The following is a 19,582-nucleotide window of genomic DNA, read 5'->3' as shown; positions in this document are numbered from 1 at the left end:
TTTGTGGGCTTCGAGTAGCCCACTTGATGTTATATAGTTTTAGGGGTGTGGGGGCTCGCCCCCCCCCCGGATGCTGATGTGTGAGTGATAGCAAACACCAAAGTGCACGACTACATGCAAAGTATGTAGAATAGGCAGTATACTGATACGTGTTAAAAACTGACCTTTGGACGTGAATATCTCACAAGGGGTCAACAATTCTGGGATGGTGTGAAACCCCTCATTCAGAGCTTGAATCTTACCTGTTGCTGTACTTATCGACTGGCATCTTGTTAACAGAAAAGTAGTCGTGAATTTTTTCTACTAAAGAAAAAAAGAATTTAAAGACATGAAGTGAAACACATTTAATACCATATAATAAAGTTTCAGGTTTCTACAAGATATCAACTGGATAGTCACAGTGGACACAAATGTAGCCAGTTTTATTTATAAATAGAAACTGGCTACATTTGTGTACACTGTGGCTCTATCCAGTTGATGTCTTAAAAAATAAACTTTAATTAAACTTCATTTCTTATGAAAATTATAGAAAAAATTACATGTTTTAGTCAGACAAAGGATAATTTTACATTTGTTACACTGCCATTGATTCCTGCCTGTGCATTTATCCAATTGGCATCTTTTAGGACAGTGTTTCTCAAACTTTTTGGTCCACGACCCCCTTTTGCACTTAAAACTTTCAAAGGACCCCCAAAGAATGAGTATGTGTAGAAAAACATCCTGGAGGGAGGGGGTTAATTTAAATTTAGGAGGAGTTAATTTGTTTTGTTTAATTAATCTATTTCATGTTGAAATTTCTCTCCGTTGCGTGTCGCTTTGTGTTGAATTTTTGTCAATGTTAAGCCTAACGAAATTTTTTGAAAAATTATTTCTTTATTTTTCACAAACAAAGTAAATATATTGAAAAATGTAAAAACAAAAAACATTATATTTTGGAAGTTAATCTAGTCTCAAAACGTTCCGATTCAGCACAACACAGTCCTCAGAAAAACAAGCAAAACTTACCATTCACGATGGGAAAAAAGTCTTGTTCAAATACTGGCACATTTGTAAGTACCCTCTCGTGGTCGCACCAGTGCTGCCAGCTAAAAATGCATATCAACTAAAATAATATTGGAGTATCCCAAGACATAGCCAAATATTGCAGTGCCACGGCACTAGTGGAAATTTGAATTTCCCGACCGAAACGCTTTTGGTTGCTCGGTTTTCGGATAATCGATGCTCTACTGTATTTCTAACTCAACTTGCCTACGGGCGCAACGCTGCTAGCGAACCCCATTCCAAATGACAACGCTGTTCGATAGAACATAGTTTAGGCAGAGAGTGGAACTGGGGGGATTCTCCAATAGTGCACAAATTTATGAATATTATATTTAGGCTCGTATTAAAATATTTATATTGTTTTTATTATTTATATGTGAAATTTATTTAAGTAAAAATTATTTTATATATTTTTTATTTGTATTATTTCTAAACATGAATCCATAGTAAATTTATAAAATATTTGAAAAAAAATTGATCTAGCATCAATTTTTCACAACCCCCACTTTGAGAATCACTGTTTTAGGAAGTCCGTCGATATATTGTGGCCAGTTCATTGTAATGCACTATTCTAGTCAACTGTTAACATGGACAAAATCCATAAAATGGAAGAATACTCACACAGTCCACTTTATGTAGAAATAAAATTAAAACAAAAAAGAAATTAAAATATCAAGGAGGCCACTCCACCCATAATTTTATTGTACATTTGTACAATTTCGGGGAAATCCACCTGGAAGAAGTCTTTTTGAAAATTCCTCCATCAGCAAACTTGATCAATGTAACCAATGCCTACAAAAGTTGAAGTTAACTGCACCGTGCTGTTATATCACCCCACAATTACAACTCTTTCTTCAGATACACAATAGTCCGTTGCTCCAGGACCTTTTTTCATATTGTTATCAGACTTTATAATACATCCTGATAGCCAATTGCTTTTCATGGTCCCAATAGATAATATTCCAATGGTCTCTTCAACTCTCTCAGAAGTTGAATGGATGTAAAATAATTGAAGTGTACAATGCCATAATGTTGTAAATGCCAAAAAACAAACTTTTCAGGAGAGAGAAAAAACACTTTTTCTAATGAACAAACTTTAATCAAATGCTATAAAAATTATTTTAACAATTTACACTTTGGAATAAAACATTGGGTTTAATTTCAAACACCTAAGTATGATGGTAAGGAAACGAAAAAAGTTTAAAAACAGGGTTAGAGCCATAACGTTGTAAATGCCAAAATTGTGAAAGTGCTCAAAGTTGTAGATTCCAAAAACAATTGCAATCATAAAATTAATGTTTCTACAGCTGAAAAACAGTTTTGAATACCAAAAACTTACATTTAAATTATTAAACACAATTTACAAATTCAATATCAATTTTAACATTAAAAACTGGCAATAATCTATTAGTGACTGCTTCCTGGCTTCAACAATGTTGGGCCCATAGTTTTGGTACTTGAACTGGTCTGTAATCTTTGTCGATTGTAATATAATTATGATAAATAAAGGAAAATATAAACAATAAGGTATTAATTTAGTGTAATAAAAGTTAAAATGTATTTAAAAACTTCAAATTTGAAAGATTAATGGAAGTCCAAATATCATTTTGAAATATCAAATAATAAGGTGATACAGGTTAACTATTAATAAACTGGGATTTGGTTATCCGGTTCTGCGTAAAAAACTCACTGTGTTACAAATCGGAATAACAAAATGATGTAAATGTAAACCGTAACATTTTACGCGCCAAAAGTCACGTGGCTTGCACATAAATTTATCTTCAAAATATAGCCACTTAGAGTGCCACTATCGCCACAATATTTTTTTGTAGGAAAAAACATTGCATTTAAAATTCATTTCTTCAATAAAATGTTTTGAGAAAAATGGCATTTACAACCTTATGGCAATGCACGCTTCAATTATCGAAATAAACCTTATAATTACAATTTTTAGGAATTGTTTCCATTAGTTTCATGACAACAGATCCTCCAACCAGGGCTTTGGAGCGACCATTTTTTTGAGTTGCTTCACTACAGCTCCACTCCGGCATCAAAGTATTTGCTCCAGCTCCGCTCCATGTTCTGGTTAAAATATTCTTGTAAGAATTACATTAATTTTTTCGTTGATATATAAGTACTGTACATATTTTTAAAAAACTTGTTTATTTACGACTAATTTATTTATTTAAAAAATTAACATATAACCTAAAATTTATTCGTTGATTTTAATAAATAAAATGGCAGACAGCAAATTATTGTTTGTTGACTGCCTATTATCACTTAAAATTAATCTTAATCCGGAAAATAGACCCTCGACACTTGCTTGAGAAGTTGGCATGCTCGAAGCGACTCTGCATGCTTTTCTGATAATGGTCAATGGCTTCAAATACATTCACCTTTAATCTCCCCGCATCATCTATTGCATTACAGTCTTTCTCAATATGTTTGTCTACTTTGTTGTCATCTTTATTATGTATAGTGGAAATTCGACTACTGTTTTCTCTTCTATCCAATTCTTTTTCAAAATCATTGTCTTCCGAATCTATATTTATTATATTACAAGTTAGCTGTGACAGCTTAACAATTGCTAGCTCTTCGGCCAAATCAATTAGTATTTACCTTTTGATTTGCCGTCGGATGTCTGAAAGACTTCCTCTCACTTTTAGTTTTTCTGGTGCACTTAATCAGATTCTATACCTAGAATCAACACACACACTCCAGCAAGAAAATGTGTGTTTTGAAAAAGCTTTTCTTTCCACTTTTTCATGGAGGACAGAAATCCTAATGCAACATATCCTCCAAATTCTTCCATACATTTTTCTAGTTTACACTGTTCTTTCATAAACATACCCGGAGTAAGATCGGCAGTTTGAAGGGCAATTGTCGAAATATTTGGTTTTTCTAAAACAGCTGTGATATCTTTTACTTTGTCCCATTCTGCTTTGCTAAGTTCTAGGTCTTTTGTTGCGGCAGCAGCTACTTGGTCGCAGTAGTCTTTGAAAAAAAGATAATCGAGCATGGCATATGTAGAACCCCGTCTCGTTACTGTATCTAGGAATTGAGTTTTACTGTACATTTTCAGCAAAACATTACGTATTGTTACGTACAATTGAAAAGTGTGAATTCCACACCTCATTACGTTAATTTTCGTATTATCATTAGTCCACGCTGGCAATATTAGGGAAGGATCTTTAACCCACTGTTGCAAAATGTCTACATTCATTTCTTCAATGTCTTCAGTTTTTTCATCTTTTTTTTACGATCATGAAATATTTTCATGATCGCAAAGTTTATTTACAGTACATGTCGTGTTTGCTGCATTATCTACACAAATACTTAGTACTTGTTTTTCATTGATTTCAAATTTGTTTAAAGTTTCTTTAATTTGATTTTTCACATAAAAAGAGTTATGCCGTCCTTTGGTATCGATAATATCCAATATTTTAATTTCAGTTTTCTTTTTTTTTTATTCTAAAATTGTACATTGATGGCAAGAAAATTTCTATTTCCACAGGTTGCAGCATCTAGCTTAATTAAAAAGCATAATTGTTCTTTTAAAGTTTGTCTGAGATTGATGCGAGCAGACTCTGCTATGCTTATTACTAATAGACGAACAGCATCGTGTCCTGTCGATACACCAAGCTTCTGAGCCATTTTGCCAGCATCTTTTGGAATCCTTTGTTATTTAACTTGAATGTAGCGAGTGGTATCGTACTCATACTAATCATCTCAATGAGTCCCTTGCAGAAAGTATTATTATCCATAGTGATTGTAATCTTCGACGATGTAAAATATGTATCAATTTTTGGTTGATCAGTTCTGCATTTCTTATGACACGAAAGAGCAATGGTAAAATTTTTGTGATTACGTTTTCTTCTTGCAGCGACTTTGTCTTCTCGATCCTTCCTTTTAACTAACCCTTTGTAAATTTCAGGATGATTATGCTTTACATGCTGCCTAAGATTGAACTTTTTCAACGCACTAGTTCCACTTGTCTCGAAATTGCATTGTATTGATTTGCCATTTACAATGTGTTCCATCTTGCACGTAACTCGCTTCTTCCCGTTATCGTATTCAAATACAAATATTTTTTTAAGCTTTCTTTCGTAAATCGACTGTCTATCACGAGTGATGGTTTTAAATTTTGGTTTGATGCCATGGCTTAAATAATCAAATATTTAAGTGTTATTAATTGAGAAATAACACATATAAACATTCATGCATACAAAATAACCAAATAATAATAATTTTACCTCTGCAAACAAATTACGATACACGATTATAACAAATTGATTACGAACAGAAACGAACGACTGTCACACTCACGACCAAGCACACACAAAAATTGCAAGGTTATGTGTCGTTTGACAAGTTTGCCACATGTTAAATAATATACCGTATTTTACGGACTATAAGACGCACCTTAATTTTTAAGCAATTTTTTAAAAAAAATACCTATAAGATGCTACGGACTATAAGACGCACCTGAATTTTGGAGGCAATTTTTCGAAGAAAAAGTGTGTCTTATAGTCCGTAAAATACGGTAAGTGTTGTAAACTTAACAATGCAAAATGCAAATTATGAAATGAGCCAGTGAGAATGAAAGTGGCATAAGTCACTTTATGGCCAATTGGCCAATTGGAGAAATTTAATTTAATATTTAATGGTTTGTTAAAATTGTTATTGAAAAATGAAATGTAAGAAATGAATATTAGTGCTGCTCCTAGTGGTGAATTTCTGTACTAATGACTAAAGCCACTTTCATTCTAAACAAAACAGAACTATGTCAGAGGATTTCAAACGTGGACTTAACTCAATTTTTAAATTTTATGACTTATGCCACTTCCATTCTCACTGGTCAACTATTAAATATATATATATACTGGAGCAGCAGAGCACTACAAATTTCGGTGCTCCAGCTCTGCTCCAAAGCCCTGCCTCTAACACCTAAGTGCTTATGTTGATGCACCTGTACCTAGATAAATTTTAGTCGTATGCTTTCCTTGAAGCACCACAGAGAAAATTTTTAATTCCTTCGAGATTATGTTTTCCTTTTACAAACTGTTTAAAGTTAACTCATTCAGTAAACGTGATCATCTGCTCATCAACACTACTGCATTCTTTGTGAGAGGGAGTTGTTGGCATTGATCTTTCACTCTAAGAGTGGGCATACCTTCCAAAGTTTGTTTGTTGATGTTTGGTCTTTAGTAGCATTATTAGCAAGATGAATGTTATCAGAAGCAGTGAAACTTGCACTGCTTCTGATAAAAGTGGGATGTTTGTACTTGAATGCCAGTATTCTCTAATATGAGGATATTTGATATTTTCCATTTTAATGTGCATTCCAAAAAAATGCCTTTATTTCCTTTTCTATGGTTTTAATTGAAGAAGTACAGTACCTGTCTTCTGTACAGAGTATACGTTTGTTCGGCAAACTGTAGAAAAATTTCATCGACGAAATACCTTTGAGATTATAGATGAGCTTATTTCACCCGAAATAATGCAGATGACCGAAAACTAAAGCAAAACAGTATTTTCTCTTTTCTGGAAAACTATTCTTACTCGTGTTGTCATCACAAGTTGAATCTCCTAGAATAAATTCTTTTTTCTCCCACCTCATTTTTACCGGTCTGAACTTAAGAGACTTATGGAGATCACAATTCTTAATGATGTTGTCATTAACACTGTCTATATTTGATGTAGGAAAATCTTGTTCTGCACCATTCAAAGTTAGTGAGACAAGTGAAGAATGAACAAGAGCAAGAGTCCCATGTGCATGAGTTTGTGGGAATCTCTGAAAAATGTGCTTCCAAGTATCGTAGTCTATTGAATAAGAACTTCCAATTAAATTTGATTTTGGCCGAAATCTCCGTATTATATTCCAAAATAATTTACCGTCATTATTATTTTTAATTAAGTTTAATTAAATTTTGCGAAAATAATTTGACTTTTTGGTTTCCAGTAGATTGTTATAAGACCATTTTGCTTTTTTATAGTTATCAAAGTTGAGATCATTAGGATTTCGTATAAATCTATTAAATTCTGCTTGTTTTTTCGTTCTCATTCTGTAACAATCAGAGTCAAACCATGTTTCTTTGGCTTTATTTTGAAGATTGCTTTTATTTTTATTAAGGCATGTGTAATCGTTTAAAATCGTCGTCATTAACTTGTATATTTTTTCACTATTAGTATCCGTTATTTCCGGGATGGCAAGCAAACGGTTATCGACCTCTGTTCGGTAATTTGAAATTTTATATTTTATTTTTGGGCTATTATTAAATTGGTTGTAGGTCTTCTTTGGGGAAAATAGTAGAAATTTTGTTATCGTAGGGAAGTGGTCCGACGTATCAAATGAAGTTATCACGAATTCCGTGCAACAGTCCGGGAGTAAATCAGAACATATTGTAAGGTCAAGTGTAGATTTACCATTGTGGGTTAAACGAGTATATTCCGCGGGAAGATCGGATTTAATGCGTCCGTTCGGTATAAATAGTTTGTATTCAATTATTAATTCTATTAATTTTTTCCCCGTATTGTTAGCCTGTTCGTCCTTGGATTTCCGACAATTGTAAATTAAGCGATTCCCTTATATTTGGTGTCCGTCGTTTTGCCGACTCTGGAATTGAGGTCTCCTAGTATAATAATATAAGGGGTTATATAATACCAATATCAATAATTTTGAAGATTTTGTTAAGGGAGTTAGATCACCGGGCGGCACATAGGTTAACATTATCATCAATAGGTTATTATTCTTATTTAGTAGATACTTTTTATTTATTGAGGCAAGAAATAATATATAATTAGTAGATTTTTTTACTTGGATTATCTTACAACATACAAAAATCTCCACTCGGGCGTCCTGGCAATTCGTACTAGCAAGCCGATTTGCTTGCTAGTACAGATTCTACCATAAACTTATTGGAAAAGTTAGATGTATAAAAATTATCAGATGTGATCTAAGTTTCTGTCATAGCAAAAATAACCGGTTTATATTTAACAAGCATAAAGTTAACAAATGAAGTTTTATGTTTAAGTCCTTGGCTGTTCCAATTAATAACAGAGATTGGATAGTTATTTCCGAGGTTCGAGCGACTTTGTGTTTGACTTTGATATATAGTGTGTCGACTAGTAGAAGTTATTGGGTTGAAAAGTGGTAGAAAGGAATCTACGTAGACCAGACTTTTCGTGTTGATATTATATGTAATTTTTTCTTTTTCTGTTGTTATAATATCGTCCTGTAATTTAGCTCGTGGATTTAGTTTTCGTATTTCGTGAAGCGTCGAAAGTAAGTTTTTTGTAAGGTCTGGTGATATTTGGGTATCTCCCCAATCTTCAAGTTGGTTTTGTTGTTTTTTTTCAAATATAAATAAAAAAGACGGCATTTCGGAGTCGATTATTATGAATTATTATTTTTGAAGTCAATTTTGGTAATTTCGTTAATTGGATTACCTCTAAAATATCATCTTGAACTATATTATGAATATTTAACCAGGAAACAATAAATTTATGAATTTCTTCTTTAGAAATAGCCCTCAAATTGGGGTAATTGTATAATATGATATTATTACAATTATGATCACTAGTTATAGTGTCCATTTTAAATTGTGTATTATATTTTTAACATTATATTTTTATTGAATTAAAGAAAATAAACAGTTTATAATAAATATAAATCTTTCCAGTTATATTTACAGTATATATGAAGTAGCGTGTGTGCAGTCTTTTTCGGTCTGTAAATTAGTAATCTGTTCCTCCGTCTTTGTTTGTCGTTCTTTGGTTTCACGTAGATTTTCGTGAATTAAATTCGGTTCCTCCTTAATATAAGTAATTTGGTTAAAGAGTTTATCATTAGATATTTTGTTCCATAAAACTGTCGACGAAGTGTCTAACGGGTTATCTGGACCCCGTAATGAGGTGACAGATAAAGATGGCTCACCCGAAGGTTCTCGAATTCTCGGGTGAGCCATCTTGGATATGCAAATACAGAAAAATACTGAGGGAACAGTTCTGTCTTCTAGCAGATAATTTAATAAGAAGCAAACAAATGTAGCCACAGTGACTGAAGGGGTTATATAGGATTTCCAAGTCAAAAAACCCTAACTTCAAAAATTAATTTTTTATGAAATATGTACAAACTATATGATTTCTGAATATGTACAACTTTCTCATGCTCGCTGGGTAGATAAGAATGTTCATTTGACAATGGAAGTTGTTGACAAGGAGATTACTTAGACTGTGCATAATAGCCGATTGCATCTGGGTCTCTGCAGTATGTTAGCATGTTGCATTCATTGCTGTTGAAGTTATTGTTTTTAAGTATGATTGCAAATATTTCCACTCATTTCCAATCTTTAGTGTTCGATGGATCTTATCAAGCAACAGACGATATTTTTATTGAAACATATTTCTCTAATTGCTTACTCAAACAGTGCATTGAAGAGTTTTCTTGAAAATTTCCTGGTGCACCTCCACCATGTTGGCAGTTGATACACTTTATTGAAGGGGGCAGCGTGTGTGACCAGATGTGAAGCCCACCTTCCTTAACTGTATTAGTGCTCAATTATATACTAATTTTATGAGAGTCATTCCTTTGCCTGTTCTTTAAGATTTGAATTTATTGGATTCCTTTGCAAGGCTACAAAATGATTGCAAAAGAACTGAAACTAGTAGATTAATTGAGCCGAGGGCAGTATTCCCATTGTCTTGGAAAATTCATCTGCACTAGTACAAACATCCTGGACCTCGCGTTCTTTAGCAAAGAGGCATGATTTCATTTGGGTGTGTGTGAACTTGTGGTGTAAGATGTGGTATGCTACAGACAGATCATTGAATGTGCACATGACAATCTTGTGCAATGTCAGATTTGTGAACCGAACCACCATGGTAATTCACACTTGGCATGTTACATATAAGTCAGATTAAAAGCTATCATAATAGTTTAAATGATGATGATTTTGTAATCTTTTTTGGCAACTACCATAAACAGAATAAGAACTTTATTTTTTTAGGATAAACTATAGCAGTAAAATTTTTAACACAATGTTTAATGCTTATTTAATTTTATGCCCAAAAGTAAACATTATATTTTTATTGAATTAAAGAAAATAAATAGTTTATAATAAATATAAATCTTTCCAGTTATATACACAATAAATATATGAAGTAGCATTTTTCTTCTTACAGATAAAATACAGGTATCCCTCATACAACATGGTATTTCTACAACTCAGTTTGAAAATTGGTGAAATCTCATACAAAATTTCACAACTTTTAAGTGCAAACTTTGTTGTTCTATATTATTTAAGCACACGTCTCAAATTTGCCCATGGATTTTAGATATTGAAATTTTTAATTTGTTTTGTGCCTTTCATCAGGTTTGCTTTAATGAAAACTGAGCAACAACAATGACAAAAAAAAATTATCCTTTCGGGTTTTAGCCTTTAAGCTATAAAAAACACACTGACTGTCTTAAACATTTTTAGGTAAGTTTATTTAATCTTCCTAACCATAGGTAAGCAATCATTCATAAAAACAACGAACAAAATATAGCAATACCTTGATAGTATAACAATTTGGTATTCAAACACAAATTCTGGAGGGAAAAAAATCAAGTCCTTGACTGAATAAACACAACCCACTAGAACAAATTTTTAATTAATAACATTATTTTTCGTGATAAAAAAACTACGAAAATGTTGCCGATGCTTCCGATCGAGATTTACAAAGTATCCTCGTCGTCTCGTCTTTTTTGTCAAAAGAAAATGCCCTCGTTTAAGTAAAAAAAATATTAATGCATAATACGTACCGTAAAAAATACGTACCGTAAAAAAATATTATGTCTTAATATTTTTTTTACTTAAACGAGGATTTTTAATTGCGATTGCTTTGTCAATTGTTAATTATTGATTATTAATTTATTTCCAAACATATTTCACATTACTTAGAGAAATAATAGTATACTTTTGGAACCTAATCCTTTGTTTTGTATACCACTGATTCTCATAACATGGTACTTTTTCGGAACATAACTACCTGTTGTAGGAGGAATACCTGTACTTGTATTTTGTTATGTTGAATTGTCTTTAAACATCTTGTACTAACAAATGTAATTAAATTGAAAGAAGCTATATAACGAACACGACATTATCTTTGAATAGGTTTGTCTAATTCGCACATGGTTTTATTTGTAATTTTATTAAAAATCTGTAATTGCAATGAAAGTTTCCATAGAATAATTAAATTCCAAATTCAGTAAATTTCACTGGAATAATTCTCCAACCTTTTTCTGAGAAGGGACACACGAACCATAGAAGACAAGTCTGCAGAGTAGGTACAAAAGATCCAAAGATTAAGATTTTCTTATTTCTGAATAACAATGGACGTAAATCAAACTTGGAGGTAAATTTTGTGGTGCCCAATATTAAAATCTCCTTTAAAAATTGGACAGTGGTGTTTGACATTTTGATTTCACATATTTCATTTTTGCAAAGGTACATAAAAGCAGAAGCAGGCAGGTTGCACGGGGGATATCTTCTAAATCGATAACAAATCATTTACGTGGATAAAATTCAGTTTTTTTCAGATTATATATCAGTCAGAAAATTCAGTTTTTACAAATCTGCACGGGGGATTGCAGATTTGTAAAAATTTACCAAATTTTCTTCTTTAAATAGGTTTTTATAAAAATCATTTTTAGTAAGGTCAATTAATTCTAGTTGACTTTTCAAAATTATGCTCTGAACTACACTCACCGGCCATTGAATTAGAAACCTCCATGCATATTAAGTGTAATTTTGCAGCTTATGTACAAACCACTCGAGTCGTGCGAGTTACCACATGTTCGTAAGTTCCTATTTAAGAATGCCGGTCGGTATGGTCGTTAAGCTCGTGAAAATGGGAAAAGCGAAGGACTCGACGAAGTTTCAAAAAAGGCCGATTGCGATGCCCGTCTCGCCGGAGCCACGCTATCGAGAACTGTAAAGCTGATAAAAAATAACGCGATGTCTAAAAGAAGTAACTGTGGCTCCAAAACAGTTAATTGGAACACGACAGATGTCGCCCGAAAAGGCTAGTGTGAAAAAAAAGGACTTCCTCTGTGCATCAATTGATGGAAGAATTTAATGAATCCCATCCCCGACCCATATCTACCCAAACTATGCACAGGAACCGAAAAGAATCGGTACGAACGGTCTCGGGCCTATACGACTTTCCACGAAGAACCGGAAAGTTTGTATACTGGTGCCAAGAGTGCCACGATTGGACATCTGTGGACTGGAAAAAGTAATATGGTCAGACAAATCTGACCACATTACTTTATTAGACAAATTATTCTGTACCGACGGTAGACAGATGGTTTGGAGGGAGCCCCACGAAACGACGGAGCCCGCTTGCCTCGTTAACTCGTCGAGGTTTCGACGGGGTATTACGGCACGGGGCACGTTCCGTCGGGACGGAACCGGTCCGCCGATATTCTCGGAAGGTCGGGCGACTTCCAAAGAGTACCCAAACATTGTTACCGATCAAGTTCGTCCTGCAACGTTGCATTTTTTCCCACACGTGACGACTCTTTCTTTGACGACAACACTACCGTCCATCGTGCAAGAATTTTTCGGCAGTGGTTCGGCAAGTGCGAAGACGACTTTCGTAAAATTTACGCAAACTAAAGGAAAGTCTAGCGAATGCCCGGCGTGCGTCGGACTTAGCACTTTGGCACCTTACAGAATCCGTGCCAAATCAAATGTAATTCGAGCTAAAGGTGGTCCAATAGAATATTAAACTGTTATTTCTAATTCATTGGCCAGCGAGTGTAGTTCAAATGTTGACAAAAACAAGTTACGTGGGTTGGATAAACATGCTTCAGAAGCTATATTTGGCTCACGGACAATAGGTTGGAGATCCTTGCACTAGAATATAATAAATGATGATTAGATATAAACTGCAACCAATCAAAGTAATTTTTGTTTGACACATTAGAGTTGAGGCTAATAAATGTGATTTTTTTTATAGAGGGAAAAAATTATAAGAAATTTTTACTTATTTTCTCAACAGGTGACAGTAATAATAATTTATTAGTCATATTAGGCAATAGCCTGTTATTACAGGGAGTTATAACATAATTATGACTATGATCAATGTTCATTCTATAACATATTCAGTTTTTATCAGTTAGTATTATTATATACAATGTTCAGATCAATTCAAATTCTTTCACCCTTTTAAGGATTGATTATAAAAGGTTTTTGTATAATTATATAATTTGTAAATCATAGCAGTATTTGCACCTTGGAAGAAACGATACATTTGATTTTCTTCTGTGATGAAATTTAATTGATTTAAATCCATTTTAATTCTTAGTTCATAGCCTTTTTTACATCCACAGAAAACGTGATACTTAGTGAATAATTCTTGACATCTTGGACAGCTACTTTTGGAAATTTTATAGATTCTATTATTAATTATAACCATATTGCTATTTAATCTCAGTTGAATGAAAAACTTCTCGACTGTAAACGACATATTAGATAACACACGGTTATTATCGAAGGGGTAATTTAGCAATATTTTATACCATTTAGGCTCTCTTCTCTTATGTATTTCTTCGATATCTCGAGCTAATGAGATTTCTAGTGCATTATGTATTAGTTGTTTCCTTATAATGTCGCTAATTTCTGAATTTTCTAGTAATGGAGCTATAGAAACTCCGTATTCATTGATTATATTCTTCATTTGACTAATCCAGGTATTTTTTTGAGATTTTTGACACATTTTTTTATTCAGCAAATATAATAGTTTTGTTGGAAGGTTGTCATTGTCTCTGATCTTATATAGAAAAGGAGCTAATCTAAATCTGTTGAGTTCGATTCTAAGAGCGTAACCGGCAATATTGTATTCCAATGTAAAAATTTTTCGAATAAATTTATTTTGAATGGATTCAAGTTTCTTATAATTTGTTAGACTCCAAATTGGTGAGGCATAGGATATTGCATTAAAAATTATAGAGGTAAACAGTCTAAAATGACTTAATATGTGTACAAAGTTTCACCATATTATTAATCAGACAATTTGATTTGTGAACGACTTTTTTATATTGCTTTTCAAAAGTTATTGTGGGGGTCAGTATAATTCCCAAAAATTTTATCTCTTGTACTTTGTTCGTCAAGAATGATGTGCTTTTTTTGCAAGTTTGGATCCATTACGAAATATCGTGACCGAAGATTTTCTCGGATTGATGCTTAATTTTAATGTATCGAAATATTTTTGTATATTTCTAATTTTTCTTCGAAGACCCGCTGCCGTGGGTGCGACTAGTACGATGTCGTCCGCATGTGCTATAGAGTGGATTACTCGGCCGTCTATATAAAATCCATCGTCTTCTTTCTCAAAACATTCATTTATGTCTGCTAGGAAATAGTTAAAAAGATGTGGAGACCAAGGGTCACCTTGAAGAAGACCTCTATTCACTTGTAATTCTGGCCATTTCTTGTCAAATTGTTTAATGATTACTTCGTAGTGTCCGAACAATTGATCGATTATTCTAATCATACGTGTATCTGCTCCATTTTTGCTTAACTTCTCTAGTAATACTGCAATACCCACCGAGTCATATGTTTTTTCGATGTCCAAAAACAAGGCAAAGACTTTTTGTCGTTTTTTATATAATTGTAATTGAATTAGTATTGTCGACAGAAAATAATGCAATTTGGGTGCCTCCGTTTTTTGCGAAGGCAAACTGAGAATAATAAATTACTCAATTATACACTGTCCACTCGTTAAACTTTTCTGTTAGTACTGCTGTAAACAGTTTGCGAAACCCAGACAAAAGAGCGATAGGTCGATAGTTGGCCGGACAGCTTCTTTCACCTTTTTTAAATATCATTTGGAAGATGATTTTGTTCCAATCTCTAGGTATTGTACCCGTATTACAGAAGTTATTGTATAGATTAGCCAATAGACGAATTCCTTCGATCGAAAAGTTTTTGATTATCGCGTCGGTGATGGAATCGGCACCCGGAGCAGTTCTCTCTCTTATTTTATTGATACACCCGTGTAAATTTTCTTCATTAAATATTTCTGTTAGTGGTTCATTCATAACAGTTAAGTGTGGTATTCTCTGCACATTGAGGAATTTTCCATTTCCTACAAAGATAAATGCAAAGTATTGTTGCCAATTATCATACGTTACATAGCATTTAGGCTCTGGAGTTTGTGTTTTATTTCTGACTTGTTTAATGATATTCCAAAATTTTTTCGTATCTTTAGCTTTTAATAATTGATCACTCATCTCAGAATAATATTTCTTCTTTTTGGCTTTAATTAGGTTTTGATATATTTTTTTGTTCCTTATATATTCTTTCAACGTTGACTCAGAGTTCATTTTTCTAAAATATTGTAAGCTACGTTGTTTTTTAATCTTATGTAAGTAACAACTCTTATCAAACCAAATTTGTTTGGGATGTGTTCTATTAATGTTCCAAGAGGTTTTGTATCGAAATTGGTCTATTATATTTACTAATTTATCATATTTCTGCACAGCCGTTATATTATTTTCTTTATATTGTATCGTCGGCAATTGATTGTCGAATTCATTTTTGAATTTTTTCAGATTAAAACTTCTTTTCGTCTCTCTTCTATAGGTTCGATTATTTTTTTGAATTTGCTCTTCCCTGTTTTCGTATGGGGCTCCATTGAGTTCTAGTTGTACAGGGAAGTGGTCTGACATATCGATATTCAAGACTCTAAATTCCTTAATCTTATTTAGGGCAGTTTCCGAACAAATTATATAGTCAATCGCAGATTTGCCTAAGCTAGACGGGTAGGTATATTCCGCAGGACGGTCACTCGGGAGTCGTCCATTCAAAATATATAGATTAACATCTTGTACAAATTCTAGTAATGATTTTCCTTCTAAGTTACTTACTTTATCTTTAGACATTCTGATATTATCAATAATTCCATTGTTATTTTTGTTTTTTGTATCCATTGCTTCACCTATTCGACTATTAGCATCACCCCCAATTATCCACAAATCTGTAATATTAGTTCTCTGTATTATCTTATTTTGAATTTCTACTAAGATTCTCTTTTTGTCGGAATTTGGTGGGAGGTATACGAGTATAATTCCTATACGCGTTTCTCTCCGGCGTGAACTTAAATGTCGACAGAGTTCTAATTCGGCTAGGATGTAATTGTTATCAGCAATCCAAAATCTCAATTTACCTAGATTTTTATTAATTAACAATAAGAGTCCTCCAAAGGGTCGACCGAATTTGCTACTTCTTTGACCTTTACTTTCCAATACTAAGAAGGTTCGTTCTAAATATGTTATATCTTCTATTTTTAGCTGGATCAACCAAGTTTCAGACAAACCAATAACTGTATTGGAATTCAAATATCTATAAAATGTATCTGTGTATAGCTTTCTTTGGATACCTTGTATATTCCAGAATCCAAAACAAATTTTGGAATTATATCTTTTTGTATATTCACCTTCTTCTAATGGTAGTCCAACTACTAAGTTTGTCAGCTCTATTCTATATCCTTGTTGGTTATTATTTTCTAGTATTTCTAGGTTTATAGAAACTTCTGTTCTTTGATTATTCGTAGAAATGAAGGATTTTTTGACACATTTATTTAATTGACCCTTTAATTTAGATCTAAAACACCCCTTACACGTATCGCTTTTTGTAAGTGGAGATCGTACGTATAGATATTCTCTTTCTTTATATAATAATCATCTCTCATTATTATTTTAATGCCTTTGGCTTTTTCTCGTTGGAATATTGGTATCAAATTTTTTCTCCTCAATCTCGATCTTCTACAGAGATCTGTTTTGAATATAATTTTTTTATGTTCGTCTAAATTGATTTTTGCTCTCTTAGACCAGAATTCTTTAAGCATTAAATTTCTATCATATGTTGAGGATAGAACTATTTTCACCATAGGCTTGTATTCATTATTAGTTAGTTTAATTATACTATCTATTGAACTATTTGTTATCCCTAGTTCTCTTGATATAAATTGTTCGATTTCTTTTAGATATTCCGAAGTTTCAAACGGAAAATTAATAATTACTATATTTTTGTTCGTTTTTTCATTTAATAATTGATCTATTTCAAATTCTAGCTCACCTTTTGTGTGGGAATTATCCTTAGTTATTGAATCCATTTCTTCCAATTTTTGTGCAACTCTTTTGGATTCCAATTGGTAAACTCTGTTTTCTTCTTTCAGATTATTAACTTCTGATTTGATATTTTGTAACTCTGTGTTTAATTGATTGAATTTTTCTTGAATCAAATCGTATATGGATTTCAGCGAATATTTTTGTTCTTCTGCTGTTGGAATGTCTGCTCCTCGTGCGGTATGAAAGTAGTCTTGTATTTTTGGAGTTCTCCCATCGTTTAATTCCTCTCTATCATACTCCTGTTCTTCAGGCAGAATTTCTTGACTGGAATCAATTCCAGATATACTTATTTTTTCTATAGCTTTAAGAATGACACTGCGCGGCCTCCCACGCCCCTTCTTTTGCATATCTACGTGGCCGCCACGTCGAGGAGATCTAGACAAAGGTCCCGGGTTAGGTTCTATACCAGAAATAAGCAATAGGTATAATATTACTAGCAGAGAAAGACATTTGTTATACTTCCACTTCAATTGAGGTAGCATTTTCCCCCGAGAGCAAATCATTATCACACAATGTTGTATAGACTCTTCTCGAGATTATCGCGCCAACGCCTTCGACAGTCGAGACACTCCCCCAACAGGTGACGGTACGATAGTCCAGTATTTGCACAGATGCCATTTGGGTTCAAACAAACATTTTTGAAAAGTTTAACTGTATGAATTCCAGTCTCAAAATTTGACTAATCGGTAGTACTCTTTGTAGGATGCAAAAACATCTGTGTAGTTATGAATGGGCTGTTTATTTACAAAACAAACATTGATAGATTTGCAGTAAAGTCAAGTACAGTACTTTCTAATGTAAAGTTCTCAAACTATTTGCTATTACAACACAAAATGTAGTGCAATACAAATTATTATAGCCAGATATCAAACCGACACTGCAAATAATTGATGATATTTTTAGTAACGACGATACACATTTGGACAAAAACGGCCTATAATAGATGTGGTTTTGAGATTTGGTATAAACTTCTGCATATTTTAAAGAAAGCTTCTCGCTCCCAACTTGTGCGAGATGCTTCTTTGGCAGAAAACTCCCTAAAACTTTTGGACAGAAACTTGAAAAATAATTGAGGACTTCTATGCAAAAATGGGACAACCGACGACCTGATACTAGCACGAATGGAAAAATTGCCATATAGCAGTGCACACGAAAATTTCGGATTAATTTCTTCGTGCGCGAGCACACAGTTCATTGGAAACTACTGGCTGTGCACAATATCTTAAAATGGGTAAAAAATATGATTTTCATTGAAACTTTTAAATATTTTTATTAAGACTAAATTGGTTAAGAGTAAGAATATTCATGGGAGTGGGATAATTAATCCCATTTTTGATAAGAATATGCTATATTTTAGCACGGGCCGGACCGTAAAGAAATCGGGTTCGTCGGGCCCGGTCGCAAACTCGAATAGGTATACTTTTTAATACGTACATCTACTCGTAAAGAAAACTTTTGTTTTATTTTTTATTAGGAAGTGATATTTTTACATATATAATATATTAATATTTATACTTAAAAACATTTTTAATGAACTTTTTATAGAATGGCGAAAATTTGTACTAATGTGAAGAACGAAATTGTTTCTTCTCGGACAATTTCGTTCTTCGCGTTTCGTCGTACCGGACTTCCAAATTTGTAATTTCTATCGCTCCCGTGGGCCGTAGTTTGCCGACCCGTTTTGGCATATAAAATTTTTAAATACCGGTTACGTATGCTATATATACAGAGTATTTTGCAAATATCTTGTTTCACTTTCAAACTGTATAAAAATTGATTTTTTCCAACTATCCAGTTTTTGTATAGAGATCCTCAAATGTTTTCGTTCCTCACGGGGAGGAGGGAGAGAGTATATCGGTAATTTTTTGAGAAGGGTGGCGATATTTGCTACAATTTTCTTGTACAGATATTGAGATGATGTAGCATTCCAATAAGATATGTTGGCTCTTGCCATTCTTTATGCATGCAAGGTGAGGCAATAACTATTACCGTTTTTACTTTCGTCGGCACTCTTATAACATTGTGTGTGTGTTTATTTTTCAATAGTGACTAAATTGGAATACAATGGTCTGTGACATATATTTAAGGTAAAATGAACAGTATTTAATGACCTTGAGATGCATTTGAATAAACGATATACCAAGCCTCCCATACCACTTACAAATCTCGAAGAAACAGAATAGTCGTTTGGTTTGACGACAATATCGTGTTTATGCGTAATTATCCAGACGTACGGGCAAAAATAAATATACCGGCGGCGAGTACGTTTTCTCAAACGTGCCGAAAAATCGGACGTGTCGACTTAGGCCGGGGATGGCGGAACCCGTGGTGCACGTAATGTAATGTGTCGTACAATTTCAT

At 33.2% G+C, this 19,582-nt stretch overlaps 1 protein-coding gene across 1 annotated transcript in view; it reads left to right on the top strand.

The window, feature by feature from the left end:
• The window catches only part of LOC136968568 (chromosome transmission fidelity protein 8 homolog), a 31,660-nt gene that overhangs the window by 9,950 nt on the left and 2,128 nt on the right, over window positions 1-19,582 (top strand). The window lies entirely within an intron of this gene.

The sequence above is a fragment of the Centruroides vittatus genome, unplaced genomic scaffold, assembly GCF_030686945.1.
Source record: "Centruroides vittatus isolate TY-2023 unplaced genomic scaffold, ASM3068694v2 contig_15, whole genome shotgun sequence".
Taxonomy (NCBI): domain Eukaryota; kingdom Metazoa; phylum Arthropoda; class Arachnida; order Scorpiones; family Buthidae; genus Centruroides; species Centruroides vittatus.
Note: the sequence above shows the minus strand (reverse complement) of the source record. Positions and strands in the feature narration are given on the sequence as shown.